The following is a 23,570-nucleotide window of genomic DNA, read 5'->3' as shown; positions in this document are numbered from 1 at the left end:
TATAGACTATCAATTTATTTCTTTTCCCATTGTTTAGTGCCTGATCAGAGTCTTCCTTCTGTCCATCCATGAAGGGGTGTGATGCCTGGCTGTCTGTAAAATACATGTAGCTAAGCCAGACCACAGAAGCTGAGGGGATGAATACTATAAAAATGTTGGTAGTGGAGAGGAGGACATTATTAAAAATAAAACAGTGAAAACCTTCTTAATTAGGTGTTGTTTCTCTTCGAAGCTGATCTTCCCTCTGGGCCAGTGAAACCAATTATACCTCTCTCAACCACCTTATGTTGTTAATGATCTTACTCTTTAAGTGTAAAACTCTCCCCTACAAATGGGATTGGAAATGCTGGCCTTATTGAAACTTAAGAAAAACAAACAGCAGAGTAAAGCTAAACCAGCCAATGGGAAAAAAAAAAACCCAAAACAACTGTGATTGCAAACACTTTTAAATTATAAATGAATTTGTTAGGTTGTAAAGCAAATGAGGAGTTTTCTTTCAAGCATAGAAAGAAAGGTTATGTGGTGTAAGTGGTGAGTGCGATGAGATTTGAATCCTTAACCCCAGCTAGAGTATGGTATAAACTCTACCGTTTCACTCTGTTCACTGACAAGCTTTGCTCAGATGTCATTGAGCAAAGCTTGTTTGTTCTTATTTATTTTCCTCTTTGTCCACCCACCCTCTGAAATCCTTCAGTGGAACAGGGATGTAAGCTGGGAGCACAGATGAGGTGTGGAGAGGGATGTAGCTACATATGTAATAGAGGTATAGCAGCCTGTGCCAGTGGAAGTGTGTTACGCTTTCCTTTGAGTAACATTTTCCTATTTTCCTGAGCATTTAGGCAACACATTGCCATTTTTTCCTCTAAACCTCCCTCCCTCCAATCCCATTTTACTATGGAATAAAATGAAATTAGACAAACCAGCTGTGAGAGAGCTGAATAATCTTGCATTGTAATACACCGACTCAGAGTCCTGGATCAATGGGCTTGAATTACTGTTAAAATCCATATGAAAAGAAAAACAAAGTCTTTTGCTGTAAGCTGTGTCAAGGGGTGGAGGAGCAGAGGGATGGATTGAGGCTTAGCCAACAGTTTTTGTGCTAAACTGGATCAATTTTAAAGGTTTCCTCTGTAGATGCCAGCCTCAGGGCTTTTATGGTTCCGAAATGTCAGCACAATTGTGCAGATTGCAGAATTCAGCAACAATGCTCTCACCCCAAACCTGGCCACTAATTACAAATTACAGCCCCACAGTTGTGCAGATCCTAGGTGCCCAGGAAGGCTGGGACAGAGGGAGAAGTTGGCCTTCCTGAGCATCCTCCTCAAAAGTATCATGTCAGGGGAGTGTTTTCATGGATGTGTGCTAGTGAAAGCTGCTTCATTGCGTGGGGCTGGTCTGAGGAGCTGGGGGACTGGAGCTGGCCAGGCTGTGATAGAGGATGTGTCTTCGTGGGATCGGGGGATTGAGGATGGGTTTGCCCAACCCAACAAGCAGCCAGCAGGAATTTCTCTGTTAACCACACATGAGCTGGTTCTGCAGCTCAGAATTCTGAGACATTCTGAGAAATTCTGAGAAATAAGAGCTGCAGAGTTCTGCAGCTCTTCATTCCCACAGGGAATGAAACCAAGTACCACTGACTTCGCAGGGGAGATGTGCCCGGGGTCATACATCATCATGGGAAGATGGAATGGGAAAAATTAGGTTTAAAAGTCGAGGGTTTAGTCCTAGTTCAAGGCAGTACTTCCACAGGGTAAGCACAACCATTCTCATCCACTTGGTACTCAATGTATGAAGTTAACTCAAAGGCTAATAGAGTCTGCATACTGTACTGAATGGCATGCAGTGTTTCTTTTCCCCCTTTGGTGGTCATTAGTCCTTCCAGAGAGAAAGAATGAAGTGCTTTGAGGTAACGTCTGAACATAATAAACCTGAAAATGTCAAAAGGCAAGGCAGAAATATCACACTGATTTTGACAAACCTGCACTGTTTTGTGCAAGGAAAAATAATACTGATAGCTTAATGTTGCTTACTGGAGAGTTGCTATAGCAAAAATGAATTTTGTGAGAGAGTTTATGCTCATGCTTTAAGAAAACAACCTTAATGAGCACAACATGGAGCTGAAACCCTTGAAAGTAAATGCCATTCACTTTGAATATGGTGAAAGGGAGTTTTGTAGCCAAGTGATCCAAGGGCTTGAATGGTGGCCAGACCCTGATGCCACCACTTACTCAGATTTCTTATGTTTAGGGGTGCTCACTTCTGATTCTGATGTTTTGGGATTGACTCAGATCCTAAAGTGCCAGCAAAAAACCAGTATTACACATTGGTGTAATAATACAATATTACACATTGGTGTCTAATTCAGGCTAACAATGGTGATGGTGGAAGTATCTGTATATTGCTGCCTCTAGACAGGGGAGCTTGAGATGTGCAACAGGGTTGGCTTAAATTCTGTAAACTAAAAACAATCCCCTGGTGTAATACATACCCCAGGAATAATAATGACAGTTCAGCCTTAAAACTGTGATGCAGTGACAGCCTAAGAAAGCAAAATCCATCCTGAATATCAGGGAAGCACAGAAGCTGATTAGGGAAAAAGAAGAAGCAATGTTCTCCCTGCATTTCTGTCCCATTTGTGTGATGGTCTCATGAACACATGATACCTAAAACAGGGAAGTGTGTTAAAAACATGCCTGAATTCATGTGGAAGGGCACTTCAGGAAGGGACGCGATGAACTTCAGTTCCAAATAATTGTCTGCAATGTGCAAGCAGAGAGAAATCGTGTAAGAGCAAATCTTTGCAGGTATTTATGCTGTGTTATACCCACCACAGAGAGTGGAGACAGCTGCTCAGCTTCAACCTACATCGTTTTTGCTGGTGCTGGTTGCAGTCCCAGCCCTCCAGCTGGTGCTGGGTGTCCTCCCTGCACACCTCCTCTGCCTGTTTTTTTTTTTTTCCCTGAAAATGCTGACATTCAGAATCGAGGCCAGGTGAGGTCCACCAGTTTAGGAAGTGGGAGCTGACCCCCCTGTGCTGTCAATTATCTCTGGTGCCTGGCAGCAGCGTGGCCGGAGGTCACGGCAGCGGTGCCCGGTAATGACGGCAGGTGCTGGAACACGCTCCCTTGTCAGCTCATCATTCCAGTGCCAAAGTAATAATTTGATCTCAGCAGAACAGCTGGTTTTAGACTACAGATTATCCACTATTTCATCTCCTCACGGAGCTGCAGAGCTGATTTGTTTCAGCTACAGATCAATTATGTCCCAAAACAACACTCAGTTCACTTGTATCGTGTGAAATGAAGATAAAATGGGTTCAGGCATTAAGGATAGATCTTGTATTACAGACCCTCTGTCCCTGCACATAAATACCCATCACCAGGGAGTGAGTATTCATTCATTCCTGGGGCCAGTCGTGCTCATTTCATTAGGAGGCAGTGAATTATTTTAGCAGAACAATGCATAGATAAGAATGAACTGTGCTTAAAAGGGCATTTATTTCTTGCACTTCCTATAAGTGTCCCTGGTTGGGGGATACCCTAATCACTCAAAGTGATCTAATGTGTAGTCAAATACATCTGCTTAGAGCCTGTTGGGAAGCACTGAATATTGCGTGGGAGAAGATCAGTCCTTGCAAAGTAAGTGTTTTCATGTTGTCTTTCCCTTGATGTTATTGGCCTTTTAAGCAAAAGTTTCTCAGTGAAATTGAGAATTTTTGCTTCATTTGCAATGAAGACCTCTCATCTTGCAAATCAATGTTGAGTGTGCTCGGCCAGCACGTGCCTGGACTATGCTAAGAAGCAGCAGTGTCCCAAAATCATGGAATAATAGCATAGCTAGAAGTATTCCTAGCTATGCCATCCTAGTTATTCCAGCATTTCCTTGGGCAGGGTAGGTCCAGCACATGTAAATCTGTACCACCATGGATATGTTGGCATCTTTCACAGCAGCCCTGCCATCTCCTGTTGGGGATGGATTCAGCTCGTGCTGGTGGCTAAATAGAGCTGGCTGCAAGTATTCACCAAGCAAATGCTGGTAAAATGTTAAAATACTGCTTTTGCTTTGGCTTTGAGAGCCTGGTGTTTGACCAAAAGGTGCAGTGTTTATTTAATAGAAGAGGTAATGTGCACACACGTGCACAAACACGTTGGAGCCAGCCAAGCCTGCAGCCAGGGGTTATAAAAATCCTATTTATTTAAATGACTTTGAATAGAGTTCACCTACTCCCTGAGATTTCAGTTTAAAAATAAATCATTTTGGTTGTGTTTCTGCACCTCAGCTCCTCCTGTAAAAGGTCACCTTTCTCCAAATGTGCCTTCAGGTTGTGAGGCCTCATCATGATTTTTCTTTTGAAGTTTCAGTTGTTGGTTAAAGCCCTTGCTGTATCCAAAGCGTTGGGTTGTTCCTTCTGGAAGGAAATTACATCTAATACAGGCTGAAATTCTGCTAGGTGAAGCAACTGGTAGTTTTAAAATGTCTGCTGACTGAACTATCCCTGCAAATCTAAGAAGTCTAAACCAAACAGCTCCTTAAGGAATTTTCAATTTTTCTTTTTCTCCCATGAAATTTTAATGCTCCATCATGACATGAATCCATAGTGGATGCAAATGTTTATCAGATCTGTTGCAGACAACATCCACTGGATGGTAATTTGCCAGAAGCATGAATCCCATTGTGTGTGGTTAGCAGGGACTTCTCAGAAGCAAAAGGAGCCAGCCTTCATCTTGGCTTCAGGAAAGCTCCCAGTAAAGATTTCTCTTGTTTCCCTAAATAAACATCTCCAGCTCCATCCTCCAGAGGCCTCTCGGAGTGCCCCTCTGGGGCTCTCATGAAACAAAAAGGACTCTTGTCTGATAGCACTCTTAAAAGGCAATGATTTTTCTTACCCCTCACTTAACTGTCAGGTAATCAGCCATCATCTGGTTCAATACAAGGCTTTGGTTTTATTTGTTTATTTTTTAATTGAGCTAAATGCCTCCTCTGCTTTCGCACTGCCTCTGATCTCTGCTGGAGAGAACAAACCTTAGCAGCCTGGAACATCACACGTTTTCTTTTGTCTCCCATATGCTCTGCTTCAGTAACAGTTTTGGCTGATCACTGTGACAGCAAAACACCTTTTTTATTTAAGCTACAGCTTTCTAGAAATATGTCTTTGGGCTTAATCAACATAACCTTCAGCGGTTCTTTGAAACCCAGGATCTAAAAGCCATGAATGTCAGAAACACTTTATGGCTTGTGGGAGTCTTCAGTGCTTCTGACAGATAAAAGTGGAAGAGGAGGCCATCAAAAACGCTCCACATACAGGCTGAAACGGGATCTTGCTGGTGGCTGACAGTTGTGCCCCTGCACTGGAAAGGAAAGGCTACTGGAAGGAAAATGTGTGACTAAAATATGGGAGACGCTCCGCAAGACATCCGTGCGTGCTGAGCTTGGGCACCCTTTGCTGGCAGAAACAGTCCTCTGCCAAAAGGTCTTTTGGATGTCAGAGCTGTTAGTTTATTATTAGGACAGTACTGTTGTTGTTATTTTTAAGAAGGAGAGGATAAAATGAGAATAAATTACAGTAAAATGTCAGCAACTGCTGAAAATAGAGGAGTAGCAACAGTGTGTCTCTGGCATTTTTGCAGCCAGGCAAGCACACGCAGCAGGAACAGTGCCAGCGTGCAATTTCCATCAGCTCCAATTACTACCTTGGCCTGGTTTTAAATATTTAAAGTTTCATGTTTAATTTTGGATGATGTTGAATAACAAGAATCAAAATATGGAAATTCACTAAGGAGTATTGGTCGTAGCAAGTGGGTATCAATAATGTAAGCTGTGTGGGACTGAATGGCCCTGGTTTTCTAAGACTTTTCCATTTCTCTTGTGTTCCCTGTCTAAACGTGATTTATTAAACAATCCTCTGAAGGGATTGTCCTTCTCCACTATCTTTTATTATTGGTGGGAGCCAATTTGAGGCTTACTGTGTTGTGTGAGGGACCGGCTCCCTCGTGTGATTGATGAGCCAGATGGGAAGTGATCAGACTTTTACAAGCCCATGCTGCTTGGAACAATATTAACAGGAGGGAAAAAAAGAAAAAGAAAAAAGAAAAAGACTGTTGTTCAACTTTCAGATTCATAGGCTATTATTGTTTCTGAGGTTCTCCTTCCTCTTCCACGTCTCCTCATTTTTCTGGCTTGCTTTGCACCGTGAGGAGAGTGCGTGGAAGAGCGGCTGGTGGAGGTAACCGTAGGCGGCAAAGCTGCCAGCTGTTGTGGGCAGCCACGCTTTTTTCCTTTATTGCTGTTATTTTTTACGAAGGCTGATTGTGATTTGTTCCTGATACGCTTCCCCTGAGGTATGCCTTCTTCAAAGAGAGGCAATAAACCAGGCAGGCTGTGGAACAAGGCTGGTAGGAGGAACAGGAGGACAGGTAGGACATACGTGCTGCTTCCCTAAGCGCCAGGAGGGGCAAACCACAATCCTTTATACTGGGGCTGTCAGTGTGAAATCTTTCTGTTTGCCCTCTGTCTAAGAGCATTTGCTGGCTCACTCCATGGTTTGTGTGCAGTGATGGCCAAGCAGACACTTCTCCCAGGGATCCAGTGGTGTATCATCATCTTTGCCCCTAAGAGTCCTAAATCAATTCCTCATGTTTTCATTCAGGGCTTTTCACCTTGTTATTTTTTTTTTTTTTATTTCCAAAGTCTTCCTCAGGAAATCTCTAAAACTTTCCCACTGGAGCAATGGCAAATTGCAGCCAGACAGCTGAAACACAGGTACTATACAGCAGCCAGGTATTGCAGTGACTGGGGAATCCCACTCCCCTGGTACAAGTTAAATGGCTTATTCCATTTTTGCTTTAAAAATGTGCATTTTATGCACACACCAGAGCCTTGGACGACTCTCCCCTGTCAGAGCTGTTCACTGAAAATTAGCACTGAGGCCAGACTGAGGTGATGCCCAGCCCAGAACCTTTGGGGACAAACATGCTGGGGAGATGAGCACGAGCACTGCTGCTGGTGGCTTCTTGGCATCTCAGTGGTGGGATTTCATCCTGGTCACCTGGAGTGGAGCTTGGGCTGTGGCTGCTATTTTGGTGGCATTGAAAGGATACTTGTCCTGCTGCCAATGATAAAGTATTGTCTTGCTGTCAATGATAAAGCTTTTGCAGTAGGGGGAAGAAAAGATAATGGGTGATGTTTTATGAGAGACCTAACATCGCAGCATGTGGGTGAGGGAGGTGGGAAAGGAGGATTTGTGACCAAGAAAAGCAAACTTCTGTAAAAGCCAGAGCTGTAGAAATATTTCACGCTTCAACTGAACTGGGAAAGAATTAGAAAAGTCAACTGGGGTTGCCCCAAGTAAGAAATCTTTTTATTTTACTCATCAAACCAAAAGTCCTGCAAAGTGTTTCTTTACAAAAATTGAATTTTTTTTTGTTCATCTCCAGGTTCTTAATTTGTTTTAAATAATGTGTCCTAGTAAACTTCAAAGCAATAAGCACCTTGATTTTTCAAGTGTGTTTTTCCTTCCCCTTCTAAGGCAGAGCCATTTGCCACACTCAAGATTAATATGCATTTTACTTTGGTCAACCAAAAATTGATCCCCCCTCCATGCTGATATGTTTATTCTTTGCAAACTTTCTCCAAACTAATAAGGATGGATTCTTCCATGGCATTTTATCAAATCTGCCTTCTCTTTTCTGGGTTAAAATTTGATGGAAACAAGTTATTCATAGAAATGCAGGTCAGATTTTGTTGTAACAAAGAGTTTTTGTCTCCATTAGAAATAATATAAATGAAAGAAAATGAAGATCACAGAAGTTTTAATAAAATTTATAAATGTGTGTATTGTTGAACTTCATTGAAATTATTGTAAATGGTGCTGTTACATTGTTTAATTATGTACAATTATCCCAGGAACTGCTCAGGCCCTGCTGGAGCCTTTTCTCTTGGATTTACAATAGGTCATGGTAGAGTATTTTTCCCATTACTGTCACAGAAGCAGTAATTGAGCTGGATCTGATCTCCCACATTGACTGGCTTTATCCATAGAAGGATAATTTATATATGTACAACTAGTTGTCTTTGCCATTTTTAATGGGAGCCTGGAGCAGGCACAGAAGAGATGGCAGAATTTATAGTCCACTCAGGCATTTTTCATCAGGAGTCATCTGTGAAAACTGATTTGAGCATATAAAGCAGGAACAAGATAATTCTGGTAAGTCTTGGAAGTGCCTGTCTCGTGGCCCACGGACTGATGACTCCCTGGCCAGTGGGGTTAGGGTTTGACTACCTACATATATGCATTGGGAATCCTTCTCCAGAAGAATCCAGAGAAGAATCCAGTCCTTGCAAAGACTGATCTGGTGGATGCAAGGATTTTGCCTTGCTAAGCATTTCAGTACATTTGGGGTTTTTTTCATATTGATCTGCTAAACCCGCTCAATAATATGATAAATAATTTATTTGCTGACACTTTGCCCAGCCTGCTCTCTATGCACCTCAAAGAGATCTGCTGTGAGAGCTGTCTGTGTTAGCTCTGCAGGCAGGGAGGGCAGTCAGAAACAAACACAAAGTTCAGCTGAAGCCTTTCCTGTGAGCTCAGCTGCCTCAGGCACGTGCCAAGGAGAGAAGGATGGATCTGCTGCAGAGCCTGGAGAAGACTTTGGCTACTGGGGAGACTGTTGGGTAAGAGATGCTGTCAGGGGTACCAGCTCCTGCCTAGGCACAGCAGCTCCCTGTTGTGTTGGAGCTTGAGCCAGATGGGACTTTGGTTTTTAGAAAAGGCCAAACCACTCAAAGCCTTTCTGTGCCCACCTGTAAACACAGACTTGGTGCAGCTCAACGTGCACACACCATACTCAGGGAGGGTAAAAGGAGTGACTGCCTTGTGTCTCTGGACCAGGACATCTCTTTGCCTCAGCTGCTTTATGCAGCCTCCACCTTGCTCCTAAATCATCAGGCATTGCATCAGATGGAGCAACAGCACATCAGATCTGAGGCTGGCAGTTCCTGGCAGGCACGGTACCTGTGGATGGACTGGGGCTGTCTCAGCAAACACTGAGCCACGTGCAAGTTTATTCAAAACTGTTTCCATCAAAGGAAGAGTACATTATTTATGATTCCATTTTCCTCTCTGTTTGGAGAGCATTTATCAAATCAATCAGAGAATTAATTAGGTCATTATTATTTTTTCATTATTTGCCTAAGCCTTGGTGTATTTATGCTACACAAATAGAAAGGCCACCAGTAAATAGAATCAGGAGCTTGAAATAACTATTTTCTTTCCCATACTTGAGTGGAGGAGCCTGAGAGTGGCTCTGCAGTATGACAGCTGGCAATGAAGTTGTGATGTATAAGAAGCCATGGGATGCTGTCAAGTGTCATTTGTCATCTGTGTCCTGAATGAGATGGGCTCTGTTCTGTGCTGTTGGACAGGCAGAGTCATTTTGGGCCCCATTTCACAACTGAGGCACCAAGAAGTTATAAATCAACACACATGAAGGGCCTCAAGCAGCTGTGACCCCCCCCAGCTTAACCCTTTTGCGTCTTTGTTAGTGTCCCCTCTCACATCTAGTGTCACCTCCACCATCTTCTGGTTGTGGTTGGAGCTTCCCAGAGCAATGCCAGCCACCATTCCTCAGGTCTCTCCTCAGAAATGGGTTTGGTTTTTTTATTCAGATCGACTCATTTGGCCAGCAGGAGCAGGGAGGTCATTCTGCCCATTACTGGGCACTGGCGAGGCCACACCTCGAGTGCTGTGTGCAGCTCTGGCCCCTCAGTTTGAGAAGGACATTGAGATGCTGGAACATGTCCAGAGGAGACAACGAGGCTGGAGAGGGGCTGGGAGCACAAACCCTGTGAGGAATGGCTGAGGGACCTGGGGGTGCTCAGCCTGGAGAAAAGGAGATTCAGAGGTGACCTTGTCACTCTCTGCAACTTCCTGAAGGGTGGCTGTGCTCAGGTGGGGTTGGTCTCTTTCTCCAGGCAGCACTGACAGAACCAGAGGATGCAGTCTCAAGCTGTGCCTAGGGAAATATAGGTTGGATATCAGGAAGAAGTTTTTCATGGAAAGGGTGATAAAGTTCTGGAATGGCCTGCCTGGGGAGGTGGTGGAGTCACCATCCCTGGATGTGTTTAAGAAAAGACTGGATGTGGCACTGGTGTCAGGGTTTAGTTGAGGTGTTGTGGCATGGGTTGAAGGGGTCTTCCAACCTGGTAATTCTGTGAGTTATGTGGATTTGGTGATTTTGCCAAGATGAGACCAGCAGCGTGTGGGTGGCCTGGCTGGCTACCAGGTTTGGGGGCTCAGAGCAGTGGGGACAATGCTATTCCTGGCACCACATTTGCCATGGTGGCCGCACCTACAGACTCTCAGACCCCATGTAAGCACATGGGTTCTGTACTTTGGGATTTGCTGCTCCTTGACCTGCATGACAGGCAGAGGACATGTTCCTGCAGGGTGATGTTAGCTCAGGTGCACAGGGAGCTCCCTAGTGAAGGGGGCCACCAAAATAGTGCTTCCCATTTCCCAGAGCATGGGAGCTCCTGGGCCAGGTGCTGTGGATGGATGAGAGCAGGTGAGGAGGATAAGGGGTGTGGGGGATTTAGGGCAGCCCTCTGTCAGGTTGACTTAAACTGCTGGACAAAACCCAGCAGTTCAGACGTGTTTTAAGAGCATCCCAAGGTAATGAGCCAGAATGACTGTTTTCCAAGACCAAAGCAGGATAAGGGGATTGTTGGGAATATGATACTGCATGACCCCTGTGCCCCACCTCATCTACTCCATGGGACTTATTTTCAAGTAACTGTTGGGTTTTGTTCTTACAGCTGCTTGGAGTGTTAATGAAAAAGCTTTGCAGTGCAATTTTCCTCCAGGTGACCCAGCTATTCTGAAAAGCACTAAGGGCCACTGAACAAAAGTGTATAATGTATAATTAATGCAATAATTGTATAATTTCATTCCTCTTTTCATCAAAGTTGCTGTACACAGTGCATGTATTAAATATGACTACAGTGCTGTTTCCCAAGACAACTGCTGAAGATGAGTTAGGAAGTTCTCAATAGGCTATTCCATTTAAACATTTTCTTTGCAAAATAAATACAGGCTGTCTTGTGAATAAGAATGAGATTAGCTGAAGTTATTAATTAGTATGACTTTTTAAAAGGAAGCTGTAAATGGAATAATTTACCACATACAGCATCTTAATTTCTTAACTGTGAAATATTTTTCTTTTTTTACTACTTGCTGTCTGATGCTGTTAAAATGTTGCTGTTCAAGGCATTTCAGAAGTTCTGAACTTTGTCTTTGGTGTTTTTTTTTAGCTTGTGGTTTTTTTTCAGCCAGTCATCCTTCTCCTGGGTTTTGGACAGAGGGAATATTATAATTGTGACCAAACCAGATTTGCCTCCCTCAGACCTTGTCCCTCTGGGTGTTTCCCAGCACCAGAGGGTTCAGCTTGGTGACCAGAGCTCAGTGCCCAAGACAGTGAGTTTTAACCTGCAGTCAAATCTATTTTTCTAATAGATCAGAAAAAGAGATTGCAGGGCTGGAGATCTCTGAAGGAAGGAGAGCTCGGTATGGCCATGATTGTCTCTTGGCACGTGAGCATCATGTAAGTCCTGGCAGCGACCTGGAGACCTGAAATCCTGGAAAGGGAGACACAAGAGCTTTGCATTAGTGTCTTGACCTCATGTTTTGTTTGTTTTCGTTATGTAGTTCAGTTTGGAAACTGTTAAGATGCATGCTTAGGGAGATCAAAAAATCCTTTATGTTGGGTGGAGGGGGTTAAACTGAAGTTTAAAAAGAAAACTTCTGAGGGGTTGCTACATAAACAAATTCAGAAAGATGAAATTAAGATCATTTAGTCTCAGAGCTTTTCCCTAAAGCTTGGAGCAATTTGTTTAAACATTGATTTTAAGATTTATTTTCCTACTTTTTTTTTCAGTGGTGTGATTTTCATTCCTTGTCTGGTGTGCCTGTTAATTTTGCACGCTATCACAAGCCTAATTCTTCTCTGTTTCAAGTGAATATCATATAAATTAATTGCCATATGATTACCATGTAATTACATTGTGACTCATGACAGTTTAGACAAAGTATCATAGCTGCATTTTAAGAAGTGATAAATGTTTGACTAATGTGTCAGAAAAATGTAAATATATTGTGATTATTGTGGCACTGTTAAACACATTAATTCTCTCCCGAGTTTCTGCAAGCTGTCAGTCATGCTGTGGCAAAGAGCCGTCAATCCAGCTTCCTAAATTTATCTGTGTTTAGGCAACATTTAGCATTTGGGAAGATTTTTTGCACCAAAGGCCATGGGGAGGAGAGAGGTGGACTGAATGGCACTGCAGGATCATGCATGACACTCTAGAGACACCTGTATTTTCCAAGTCAGCTGCTTATAAAATAAATCTATCAAGTTCTATCTTAAGTTGAAAATTAGGAGGTTTTTTCATCATATTAACTGAGTTGCTGTTCAGTAAGTTCTGTGGTCAGTGTAAATGGGCAAATCATTTTACCAGCTGCTGTGAGGTGTCAGGCAGGCTCCTATTGATGGCACAACCATGTTTAGCATCAAATTCCTTAAAATAGTGTCTTTAGTTTAAATGGGTCTGAGGTTGTGGGAATTTGAGATGCAGGGAATTCTCAGAACTTTGGGCCTGTAAGCCAAAGCTTAGAATCAAACATAGGATTTGATCTGAGCCCTTGGAAAAGGCTTTCAAACTTAGGTACTAGAAGCAGGAATGTGGATTTATAGTTTAAAGCAGAGACATGTTAAGTTAAGAAGAGGAAAGTTTATAGTTTAAAATATAGAAAAAATAAAAGTAATTACAAAGGTGAACAAGAAGTTTAGAATACAGTACTACAGGTTTGTATATCTTAACATGATTGACTAAAAAAGCTTACACTATCATATAAATCCATAAGATTAAATATTTAAGGATTGAATCAAAAACATAATTAACATAAACATCTTGACAGTGTTAACATTATTAACAGTGTTTTATTAATCAATAAATCCTTAAAAAGGATTATAACTAAGAAGGTCTTATAACTAAGAAGCTTGTAACATTTTAAACCATATGATACAGATGTAAACCAAACTCGCCCTTCCTGTCTATGTAGAAAATAAGAAAATAAATCACATAATATAAAAAACTCAGAAGTCCTGTCTCTTACTCATTCAAAATTCCTTCAAAAATCCCCATATGAGGTCTTTAAAGGTATTAGGAAACTGAGCAGCCAGCCCAAGGAAGCTCCTGAAAGCCAGACAGTGGGTGTTAGCTCTCAGTTATGAATGCCATCACCGCTGATCTGGTCTTATCACTGAGAGTGAAGTGTCCCAAGCGAGACAGCAAGATTACAAAAGAGCACGTTGCTGTTTTCCAGCTTTCTTTCGTGCCTGGCTGTCAGCACCACACAAAAAGTGTGGGAAACATAGTAAAGGTGAGAAGACTTTCAGGGAGCTGTGAAAACAGGGCTTAGAAACAGAGAGAGCAGTGAACTTAGCGCTGCAAAGTCTGAAAGTAGAAGAAGTTTCAATGGTACAGCAAGCAAGGACGTGAAACAATAGCTTGAGTTTTAGGCTAAAATACTTTAAGACTGCAGAAAAATATGCTTAGCAAGATATTAGAAGGTTTTAAGCTTAATACTGGAGTATTGTGAATAATAGAGAGCAGACAAGCCAGCATTGTGTGAAGCAGGTGTACGTGTGCTTTCAGTGACTGGCTAGAACAACTGTCTGTGAGCTTTAGCAATGTGCTGTTGGCTAGAAAGTTTTTAAAATGCTCTGTAACAAAGAAATCTTTGGCTGCTGTTGGCTGTATGTGAGCTGTTGCCATCTTTCAATTGTCTCAGCCATGTAATGAGGCTGATGCTGCAGTGAAGCTCAAGGAATGTACCCCAGCAGTCCCATCCTGTTTGTGAAAAGCCACCACAAAAAGCTCAGCTAAAGCACAGTTACCCAGACTCCCAGAGACTCAGAGAGCTTCTGGGCTGCTGCAGGGATTTGGGCTGGGAGCTCACAAGTGCTTGTCTTGTCCTCTTCTGCTGCTCTGCCCCTGCTCCTGCCTTTACAGCATGTGCCTGTGGTACTTGAGGCCCTTACCAAGGGTGTGGAAGGGCTTCAGGAGCAATTCCAGAGTGGATCTGATTCCAGATTTCATTATAGCCCCCCACCTTCCTCCCCCACACTCTGCCTTGATCCTGTGCCCTAGGGGTTTGGTTTTGTCTGGATTAGCAGCGTAGTTGCTGATGTTTTGCCAACTAAATTAAGCAGCCATCAGTTGAAATGATTAATTGAACTGAGCCAGCAGGACAATGTCCTCTGCTCATTTCAGGTCCTGCTAGAAGCAGGCTAGTAGCAGCTGACAGCAAATAAAGCAAGTAAATAAAGCAAGCAAATGCATTTAAAACAAAGCAAGCTGTGGAGCTGGTGAGGAGAGGAAGGGTGAGGGAGATATTTCTAGTGGATTTACAAGCTGGGAAATATCAGTCCTGTGGCTTAGGATCCCCTTCCTTGATGCTGAGTGACAGCTGAGTCACTCATCCATCTCAGATGGGCTCTGGGCAGGGACTCCAGCTAGCAGGGCTTCAGGGAGCTGGGGAGGATGCAGGCATTTCCCAGCCACCTATTTACATCTGTCCACCTGGAAAACAGTGTCCCAATGCCCTATAAACCCACCTCTAGAGAAATTGTTTCTAGTCTGCAGCAGCAGTAAAAATGAAATGAAGCTGCCCTAATTCTGGGAAGGGTGAACTTCAAAAACCTGCACAGAGCTTGGTTAAGTTTTAACAGTGTTGAACATGGGGAGTGTCTTTCCTCTTCTTCCTTGCTCTCCTTTATTAGCTGAGAAAAGTGGGGAAGAAAATAAATGGAAGGACTTGGTTAATGCAATGTGTGACATTAGAAATTACCTTAATAATGAAATGCATGATTACACCAATTAGAGAAGTAGGATGGAAATGCTGTGTGTGTAGGTAGTGCATGCTTAGCATACACAACCCCTAAAACCAGGGCTGATAACAATCAGGGAGGCAAGAAAATCACTGTGTGTTTCCTCTGCTCCAGAACTCTGGTTTGGTGGTCTTTGCTGTGGCCAAAGCCAGGTCACCTTTGTCCTTCTGACTTCAATTATTTTTTCTCTATACCTTTGAGAAAAGACATTGCTGTTTCAGTGAGTAGAGTGAAAATGAACATTTTCTGACAATTGCCAGTCTTTCCTACTAAATCTAAATGTGGTGTATAACTTTGGGAAGGCTTAGAGCATATACTGTGATTGATGCCACAGATCTGTGACCACAGCCATGCGTGCTTGGGCTATGTACAGCAATGGTTTGCTTGAAAATGGGAGTATTTGCCTCTTTGTAGAGTATATACATGTGAATCCTGCGGGATAGCAGCTTCTGTCCCATCCCTCTAGGATCACCCATCTCAGCAAATCTCTCCCTCAGAAAAAAAAAAAAATCCTAAGGATTTTGTGTCTTTGCAAACTGAAAACTGATTTTGTTTTCTTTTGGTCTCTGAGGGGCCAAAATATAAAACCACTTTTTTCCATCCAAGTCTTTTCACATTACCCTGTATGAACACAGCAGCACTAACACTGTGGTAAATGATGTTGAAATGCAAGAAAAAGCTGTAGAAGTTAATTCAGTGAGAAGTGCTGGGTAGATTTTTTAGCATTGTTATTAGCATGCATGATATGAAAACCACCTACTTCGCACTATAGGAAAGACTACAAGTGGCTGACTGAGGAGGAAAATTGAAATCTGGGGCAGTTTTTTTACATATCCCTTTGTATAAAATTTGAGTGTTCAGGGTGTACAGCTAAGCATTTTTTCCAATGTTCCTTGAGAGACATGTTTTCTGGCCTGCCATTTCTCAATATTACTTATTTCTTACCTGGTTGTCCCAGTTTGTGCAAATTTTGTTACTCTTCTCACAGTATGGGTGAGCTGAGAGCCAAAGCAAAGTTTTGCTTGCAGAGCTCTTTGTCCCTGGAAAGCACGAGCATCACTTTTATTAGAAGCCCCACACTGGTGGCAGAGGCAACATTTCTGCTGTGTTTCTCAGGGAAATAGTGCTTTAAATAGGATTCTTTAGAAAGAATTAAAGGGGAGAAATACGATTCTTCCTCTTGCCTTGTTATATAGGGCACTGTCAGTTCTCTCTTTGTTTTCTGCTGCTGCATTCACAATCACAGGTGTGTGCTGGTGTGTTCTCCTTGAAGGCTGTTCTGCAGATAGCTGGGGGTTAAAAGCATAAACAGGCATAAACAAAGATGCTGTGTTGAGTAATAGCATATTCAAGGGCCTCATTTCAGATTGATGATGATGAATGAAAGAAGGGTTACAGACTAGAATAGGTGGGGGAGTCTGCTTATCCACAAGAAAATACTTGACACAGTAGAAAAGTAGGGAATTAAAAATAATTTGCCTACCTCAAGTGCTGTACTTTCTGTATGAGAGCTATCAATTGTTTAAATAGGGGGAATTGAAATTATACTATCTTTTGCCACAATAGGATTTAGTCTAATTCTATCAATTAGAGTATAAACTTGTCAGGAGGAATGCTGATTAGGGCACCTGGGTTGGGGTGTGACCAGACAGATTCAAAGAGGTGCCAAGTGCCTGGTTTTATTAAGTGGAACCTTTTGCTTAAAACATTGCCCAGAGGCTTCCAGGTTGAAAGTAAGTCTTGTCCTGTGTGTGCACCTCTGGGAGTCCACACACTCTTGCTGCAGGAGCTCTGGGTAGGAATTCAAGCCTGGCCATGGCAGAAAAAGGTAACCCCGCTGTTCTCGTTTCCCTCCCAAGTCTGCAGCATGGTGCAATGCAATTCCTGCAGCACAGTTACTTTTCCTCTCTGGACCTCTGTTTTCTTCTGTGCCTGGACAATGCCAATTTCACACTGCAGTGAATCCTCATCTTGCTGCCCTTCCTGATCTTCCATTGCCCAGACTACTGTCTAGCAGTACTAGTGTCCAAGAAAAGAGGTGGATTTTGAAGACAGGCATTTTCAATGCTTATTTCCCAGGTACACTTGTTTGTGTGGGTTAAAACCTGCCCACCTCCAGCTGCCTGTCCCCTGAGCAGAGGCCCCTCGGGCTCAGGATGTAGCTGCTCTTGTGTGGGTGACTGTAATGGGGTGACCCTGTCTGGACTCCAGGCACCCACCAGAGGCACTCTCTCAGTCCCCTCTGCAGGTGAACAGGACAAAACAGAACGAAGAGTTCCTAGGTTGAGATAAGGATTGGGAGAGATCTCCCACCAAATAACATCACAGGGCAAGCACACTTGAGTTAGAGATATGAATTGAATTTTTTACTAACAAAGAGCGGGATAATGAGAAGTAAAATAAAGCATTAAAAACACCTTTCCCCCACTCCTCCCTCATTCCAGCTCTACCTCCTACCCCAGTGGTGCAGGGAGATAGGAATGGGGGTTATGGTCAGTTTATTACCTGTGCTTTCTCCCACTGCTCAGGGAGAGGAGTTGTTCCCCTGCTTCGCCATGGGGTTCCTCCCGCAGGAGACAGTTCTCTGTGAATTTCTCCAAGACTAATCCATCCCATGGTCAACAATTCTCTTTTGACTGCTGCATCATGTGTCATTCTCCCATGGGATGCAGTCCTTCAAGGACAGGCTACTGCAGAGTGGGCTCCTCTCCCCATAGGTCTGCCACAGGGTCACAGCCTCATCTCAGGCAACCCCCTGCTCTGGTGTGGAGCTCCTCCACAGGCTGGGGTGGATCTCTGCATCCCCCTGGATCCCCAGGGGCTGGGGTGGATCTCTGCATCCCCCTGGATCCCCAGGGGCTGGGGATGGATCTCTGCATCCCCCTGGATCTCCAGGGGCTGGGGTGGATCTCTGCATCCCCCTGGATCTCCAGGGGCTGGGGATGGATCTCTGCATCCCCCTGGATCCCCAGGGGCTGGGGATGGATCTCTGCATCCCCCTGGATCCCCAGGGGCTGGGGTGGATCTCTGCATCCCCCTGGATCCCCAGGAGCTGGATCTCTGCATCCCCCTGGATCCCCAGGGGCTGGGGGTGGATCTCTGCATCCCCCTGGATCCCCAGGGGCTGGGGATGGATCTCTGCATCCCCATGGATTCCCAGGGGCTGGGGGTGGATCTCTGCATCCCTGTGAATCCTCAGGGGCTGGGGATGGATCTCTGCATCCCCGTGGATCCTCAGGGGCTGGGAGTGGATCTCTGCATCTCTCTGGATCCCCAGGGGCTGTTCATGGATCTCTGCATCCCCATGGATCCCCAGGGGCTGTTCATGGATCTCTGCATCTCTCTGGATCCCCAGGGGCTGTTCATGGATCTCTGCATCCCTCTGGATCCCTAGGGACTGTTCATGGATCTCTGCATTCCCCTGGATCCTCAGGGACTGTTCATGGATCTCTGCATCCCTCTGGATCCCCAGGGGCTGTTCATGGATCTCTGCATCCCTCTGGATCCCCAGGGACTGTTCATGGATCTCTGCATTCCCCTGGATCCCCAGGGACTGTTCATGGATCTCTGCATCCCTCTGGATCCCCAGGGGCTGTTCATGGATCTCTGCATCCCTCTGGATCCCTAGGGACTGTTCATGGATCTCTGCATTCCCCTGGATCCCCAGGGACTGTTCATGGATCTCTGCATCCCCCTGGATCCCCAGGGACTGTTCATGGATCTCTGCATCCCCCTGGATCCCCAGGGACTGCTGTGCTACAGCTGCTTCACCATGGCCTGCAGAGGAATCTCAGCTCTGGCCCCTGGAGCACCTCCTGCCCCTCCTTCTCCACTGACCTTGGTGTCTGCAGAGTTGTTCTTCTCACATGGTCTCACTCCACTCTTCTCTGGCCACAATTACAACTGTGCCATAACCTTTTCTTTTTTCTTCTTAATTTAATTATCCCTGAGGCATCACCACCACTTGTAACTGGCCCAGTTTTGGCCAGCAGCAGATCCATCTTTGGAGCCACCAGGGACTCGCTCTGCCAGACATGAAGGCAGCTTCCAGCGGCTTCTCACGGAAGCCACCCCCATAGCCCCATCGCCACCAAAGCTTGGCCATGGGGCCCAGGGCAGTGTTTGGTGTTTCAGAGCAAGCCCAGCTCTGTTGGCAGCCTGGGCCATGTCTGGGCTGGGAGTGTGGATCTGTCACCTTCTGCCCACGCTGCTGCTGCAGGGCTGAGGCACAGACGGGCTGCCTGGACACGTCCAACGTCTCCAGCCAACGCGGCAAGACTCGCAAGGGACCATCTGTCACTGCCCAGAGCCCTTTTCCTCTGAAGGCAGGAGGCATTTAAGAAATCAGAGGAGGTAATTGCTTTAGTTACTCTTCCAAGCTGCACCCAGCAGTCACTGCTCAGCCCAGCCGTGCTGGCCCTGCACGAGGCCTGGCTTTCTCCTGTGATGGGGGCTCTTGTGTTTCTGCCCCTTCCCCTGTTTCTCTGGGGTCTTTGAATTCCCACACCTGTCCCCCCACACACCCAGGACGTGGCCAGGCCTTTTGTTCCCGTGGCATCTGCCACGCTGCAGTCACTGGCCCAGTTGCTTTTCCCGTTTATCCCAGAGGAGGGGCAGCGTTTGTCCCCACTGGTTGTAGCATTTATTGTCTCCAGGCCTCCTGTGGGCCCTGCAGCAGGAGCTGGAAGCTCTGGTGTTGGCCAAGGCGTGCTGCCATGCACTGAATGGTGGGGATGGAAAGAACTGCCTCTTTCTCCAGCCCTGTGCAGCCTCACAGACTGAGAGGGCCGTGCATTCCTTCGCCTCAGAGAACAGCAATGTCTGCCATGCTGGTGAGGCCTTGATCTGACAGAAGCTGTGCTGGGGGTGACTGTCAACATGGTCGAGGTTTTTTTTTCCTGTTTGGTTTTTTTTTTTTTTTTTTCTTTTCTGTAAATAATGAGATTTCTGCTTAATAGGACTATAGAGATGTCGATGTGCTGTGAACAACATTCCCTTGGCATGGCAGGAGTGAGGAATCCCCCCCATTTCCCGTGTTGGTTATTGGAAGGAGTTGTGCACGAAGAAGTAAACAGGGTCACTGTTGGCAGTTTAACTTACTTTACTCCTCAGTTACAGCTTTACAATAAGAGGTAAAAGCCATTTCAACATGACTTCTGGTTTTTTGTCTCAGGACAGACCATATGAATATGTACATGTCATCCTTGAAAACTGTAACTTGTTTAATCTTGGAATGGGTCTGCCATGGCACTTTCTGGCGTGACAGTGGCCCATGTGAAAGAAATGGTGGCATGACCAAAAACCCAATTAGCAGCTACAGTCCTTCCAGCTAAAGGAAGGAGTCATAGCCTGGACATAAAAGCAGGAAGAATTAGCACAAGGATGCATTCCATTTTGCCAGTTTTCACATCTGATGTAATTGCCAGCTAATGCAGGTGAAGCAGAGCAGGTGCAGATATTGCATCCAGGCTGAAACCCCCAAAATGCCAAAAGTTTACTATTTTATCAGGATTCTTTTAGTATGACTCACAAGAATTTTTCTTCATTGTTTTTTTCTAATTTTATTTTCCTAATTTTATTTTATTAGACACCTAATTTTATTAGGTGTCTAACAACATCAGTCCCAAAACTAGCCATGTTAAGTCCATGCAATCTAAATACTTTCTAGAACTACAAAAAATGCATATCCTGATTTTGTTTGGATGTTTCACAACCACTACCCTAATACTGGGCACACAAATTCTGTCCAAATGGAATGATTTCTGGAATTTCAGTAAATACCTTTAGGTGCTGAAGGCTCTATATGCTGCCGGTACAGTTGAGCTGAGCTTGACTGATGCTGTGCAAGGTTTATGTTCTAAGCAGCTGGTTTCCTTGGTGCTGGCATCCCACAAACACAGCCTTCAGTATGATTTCAGAGGGAACAGAGACCCTGTGCTGCACAACACTTAGGAAAAACTTGGGCACAGAGTGTTGACAGTCTGTGCCCAAGTTTTTCCTAAGTGTTGTGTCAAAGGGTTAAGTAAATACAGAGGTGTATTTAATCCTGCAACCTGTGTATTTGAAGAGATCATCCTTGAAACTACCACCAAGTTCACCAGGAGCAAAATCCACAGCTTTGTGAAATTCAGTGGAAAATTGGCTTCAAGGAGCATTAACTCAGATTCTCAGTGAATGTCTTTCTTCTTGATTAAGAGAGAGTGGAAAAAAAGGGAAAAAGAGCACCTTTAGATATTAAAGTCACTTTTTAACTTTCCCTACAAGTTCGAATTTGTTCACTACCAGGATTATTTTATGATTTTATTTATTGATTCTGAGACAGAACTAGGTTTAGGCTTAATTCTAGGCGCCACATGGTTTGTAGAAGGCGATCACGTTTACAGTGCTGAGATTTGTGCACGGCTCTTTCCCCTTCCATGCCTTACAGCTAAACCCCGCTCGCTTAGATGTGGAAATTCTGTGGAATTTCACAGTTTCTGTGAAGGAAAAGATCTTTTTCTGCAAAGCCTTTAGCTTGATTCCCAAGGGAGATGGCAGCGTACTTTTCCTCAGCACCCAGGGATGCGTGGAGGGGTCATGGCCAGCTCTGCAGCCTGCCCTGCCTTGGCCATGGGGGCTTTGGAGAGGGGCATTTTCCATCCGGTCCTCCAAAGTCCTGTGGGGCCACAGTTCTCCCAGTCTGCCAGCGGGGCTGGGAGCCTGGAATCTCAGGCTTTGTGTGGTGAACCCAAATGGCAGCTCTGCTGAGGCTGGAAAGTGATGAATGGTGCTTTTGAATAATTTGGCTTGTTTTATCAAATCGTTCTGAATTAGGTGATATTAAGAGGAGAATTCTTGCTGTTCCGGGTCTGTTCAGTGTTGGAGGGTCACATAAAAACACAAAGGACCCTCTGGTTCCCCTCCTTGGAGCCCAGAGCTCCTCCATGGGTGCCTGCTGTATCCTCATCCTACTATGGTGTGGGAGAGACAGGCTCTGCAGCTCCCTTCCTGCTCTGGATTGGACTTGATACCACATGTGATAATTTTATTTTAGGCTCCATAGTATGGCCACGTGTTATTTTGTAGGAGCAGCACTGTGTCATCCAGCTGGTGGCTTTTTGTTTTGCTTTTTCTTTGCAAATACAAGCTTTAAACTCAGCTTTTACAGTAATGCAGGAGCATCAGCAAAGTGCACCAAGGCAGGATTTGCCTTTCCCATACCCTGTTCCTGTAAACCACACTGCTAAGTGTGCAAACTCTGTTTTTCATTAGGAACTAGAAAAAATCTATCTTGTTTTAGTAAAAAAAGTATGCAAGAGCTGTTTGCTTGAAGAGAGGTTTAGGCTACCAAACCCTTACTAAGTGTGGGTACCAGTGAAGGAGAAGAGCATGAGTAAACACTTGTTCCATCATTTCTTTGCATACTTGGTTTTCATCTCACTTGTGTTAAGCTTTTCAGCTTTTGCATCTGCTATGTCATTTTGCTTTTATTTTTTAAGTGTTCTGTGTACATCAAAACCCACGTGAGGATGATCTGTTTTCTCCTTTTTGATTCTTTCCAAGGCAATAAGACATCTGGCTGCTCCTAGTGTGAATTATCAAGTCTCATTCTTTTAACCCCCCTCATCACTTTATTTGTAAAGTGCTCACCCGCTGAGATACCAGGGGCCATGTGCAAACAGTTTGAAACAACATTGGGAAATAAATGGCATGGGTAAAAACGATGGGATGCTTTTTAAAGCAGAAAATCTGTGAGTGCTGAAAAAGGCATTTTGGGGAGTGGGGGAGAGAGAGGTCAGATCGGGCCAGCATTGCTGCAAAAGCCCAATGCTGACCCTTCTTCCAAAAATGGAGTGTAAAGTTCAGCTCTTCCTCCCTGGGTGGTGACCCCAGCAGGCACTGGGATGTGCCCTTAAATCTTCTTCTGGAGTTGGCCAATGCTGTAAGAAAAGCCACATCCGTGACCATTTGGGAGAGCAGAACCCCAGCGTTGCTGGGGTGATGATCACTGCAGGAGGAGACTGGAAATCTTTCAAAAACTGAGCTGCCATCCCTGCAGGTGTCCAAGGCCAGGTTGGATGGGGCTTGGAGCAACCTGGTCTAGTGAAAGGTGTCCCTGCCCAGGGCAGGGAGTGAGATGAGATGAGCTTTAAAGGTTCCTTTCAACCCAAACCCTTCCATAATTCCTCTGGAGGCAGTTAGTGGGGAGTCCTTTGCATGAAGGCACTGGGTGCCCTGGTGTTCAGATCTACCTATGCCAGCTCCTGTGCCAGGACAGTGTCTCTGGGAGCTCTGCTAGAAGTGGAATTGTGGTTCTAAAGCCTGCCTGAGCCACGTTTGTGGCTCGTGTGAAGTCCTTGGAGGAAGTGTAAGGATCGAGGCTGAGCAAATGAGCTGGCTGGCTCTGTTTGTGTGCCACATCTGCCAAATGGCTTTTTTTGGGAAGAGCCCTGCCAAAAAAAGGCCCAAAACAGCATCACGCTGCCAAGATGTTCAACTTCCTGTGCTGGCTCCAGCAGATAGAGATACCCATAAAGACAAAGCACTGCGGTGATGCTCCTCCTTCCTCTTGTTCATGCACGAGGCAGCTTCCAGGTGCCCAGATGGCAGCACGAGCCTGTGGCTTCTTTGGGACTGGCATAG

General features: G+C 44.8%; 1 protein-coding gene and 1 long non-coding RNA gene across 7 annotated transcripts in view; one reads left to right on the top strand and one right to left on the bottom strand.

Moving 5' to 3' along the window:
* The window catches only part of ERBB4 (erb-b2 receptor tyrosine kinase 4), a 582,907-nt gene that overhangs the window by 238,877 nt on the left and 320,460 nt on the right, over positions 1–23,570 (top strand). The gene's annotated exons all lie outside the window — the stretch shown is intronic.
* LOC137477448 (uncharacterized) lies at positions 15,943–19,388 on the bottom strand. Its single transcript, XR_011001004.1, has 3 exons — positions 19,319–19,388; positions 17,454–17,512; positions 15,943–16,237 (listed from the first exon to the last, which is right to left on the bottom strand). It is a non-coding gene; the product is annotated as an uncharacterized lncRNA (long non-coding RNA).

This window comes from Anomalospiza imberbis, chromosome 7, assembly GCF_031753505.1.
Source record: "Anomalospiza imberbis isolate Cuckoo-Finch-1a 21T00152 chromosome 7, ASM3175350v1, whole genome shotgun sequence".
Classification (NCBI taxonomy): Eukaryota; Metazoa; Chordata; class Aves; order Passeriformes; family Viduidae; genus Anomalospiza; species Anomalospiza imberbis.
Note: the sequence above shows the minus strand (reverse complement) of the source record. Positions and strands in the feature narration are given on the sequence as shown.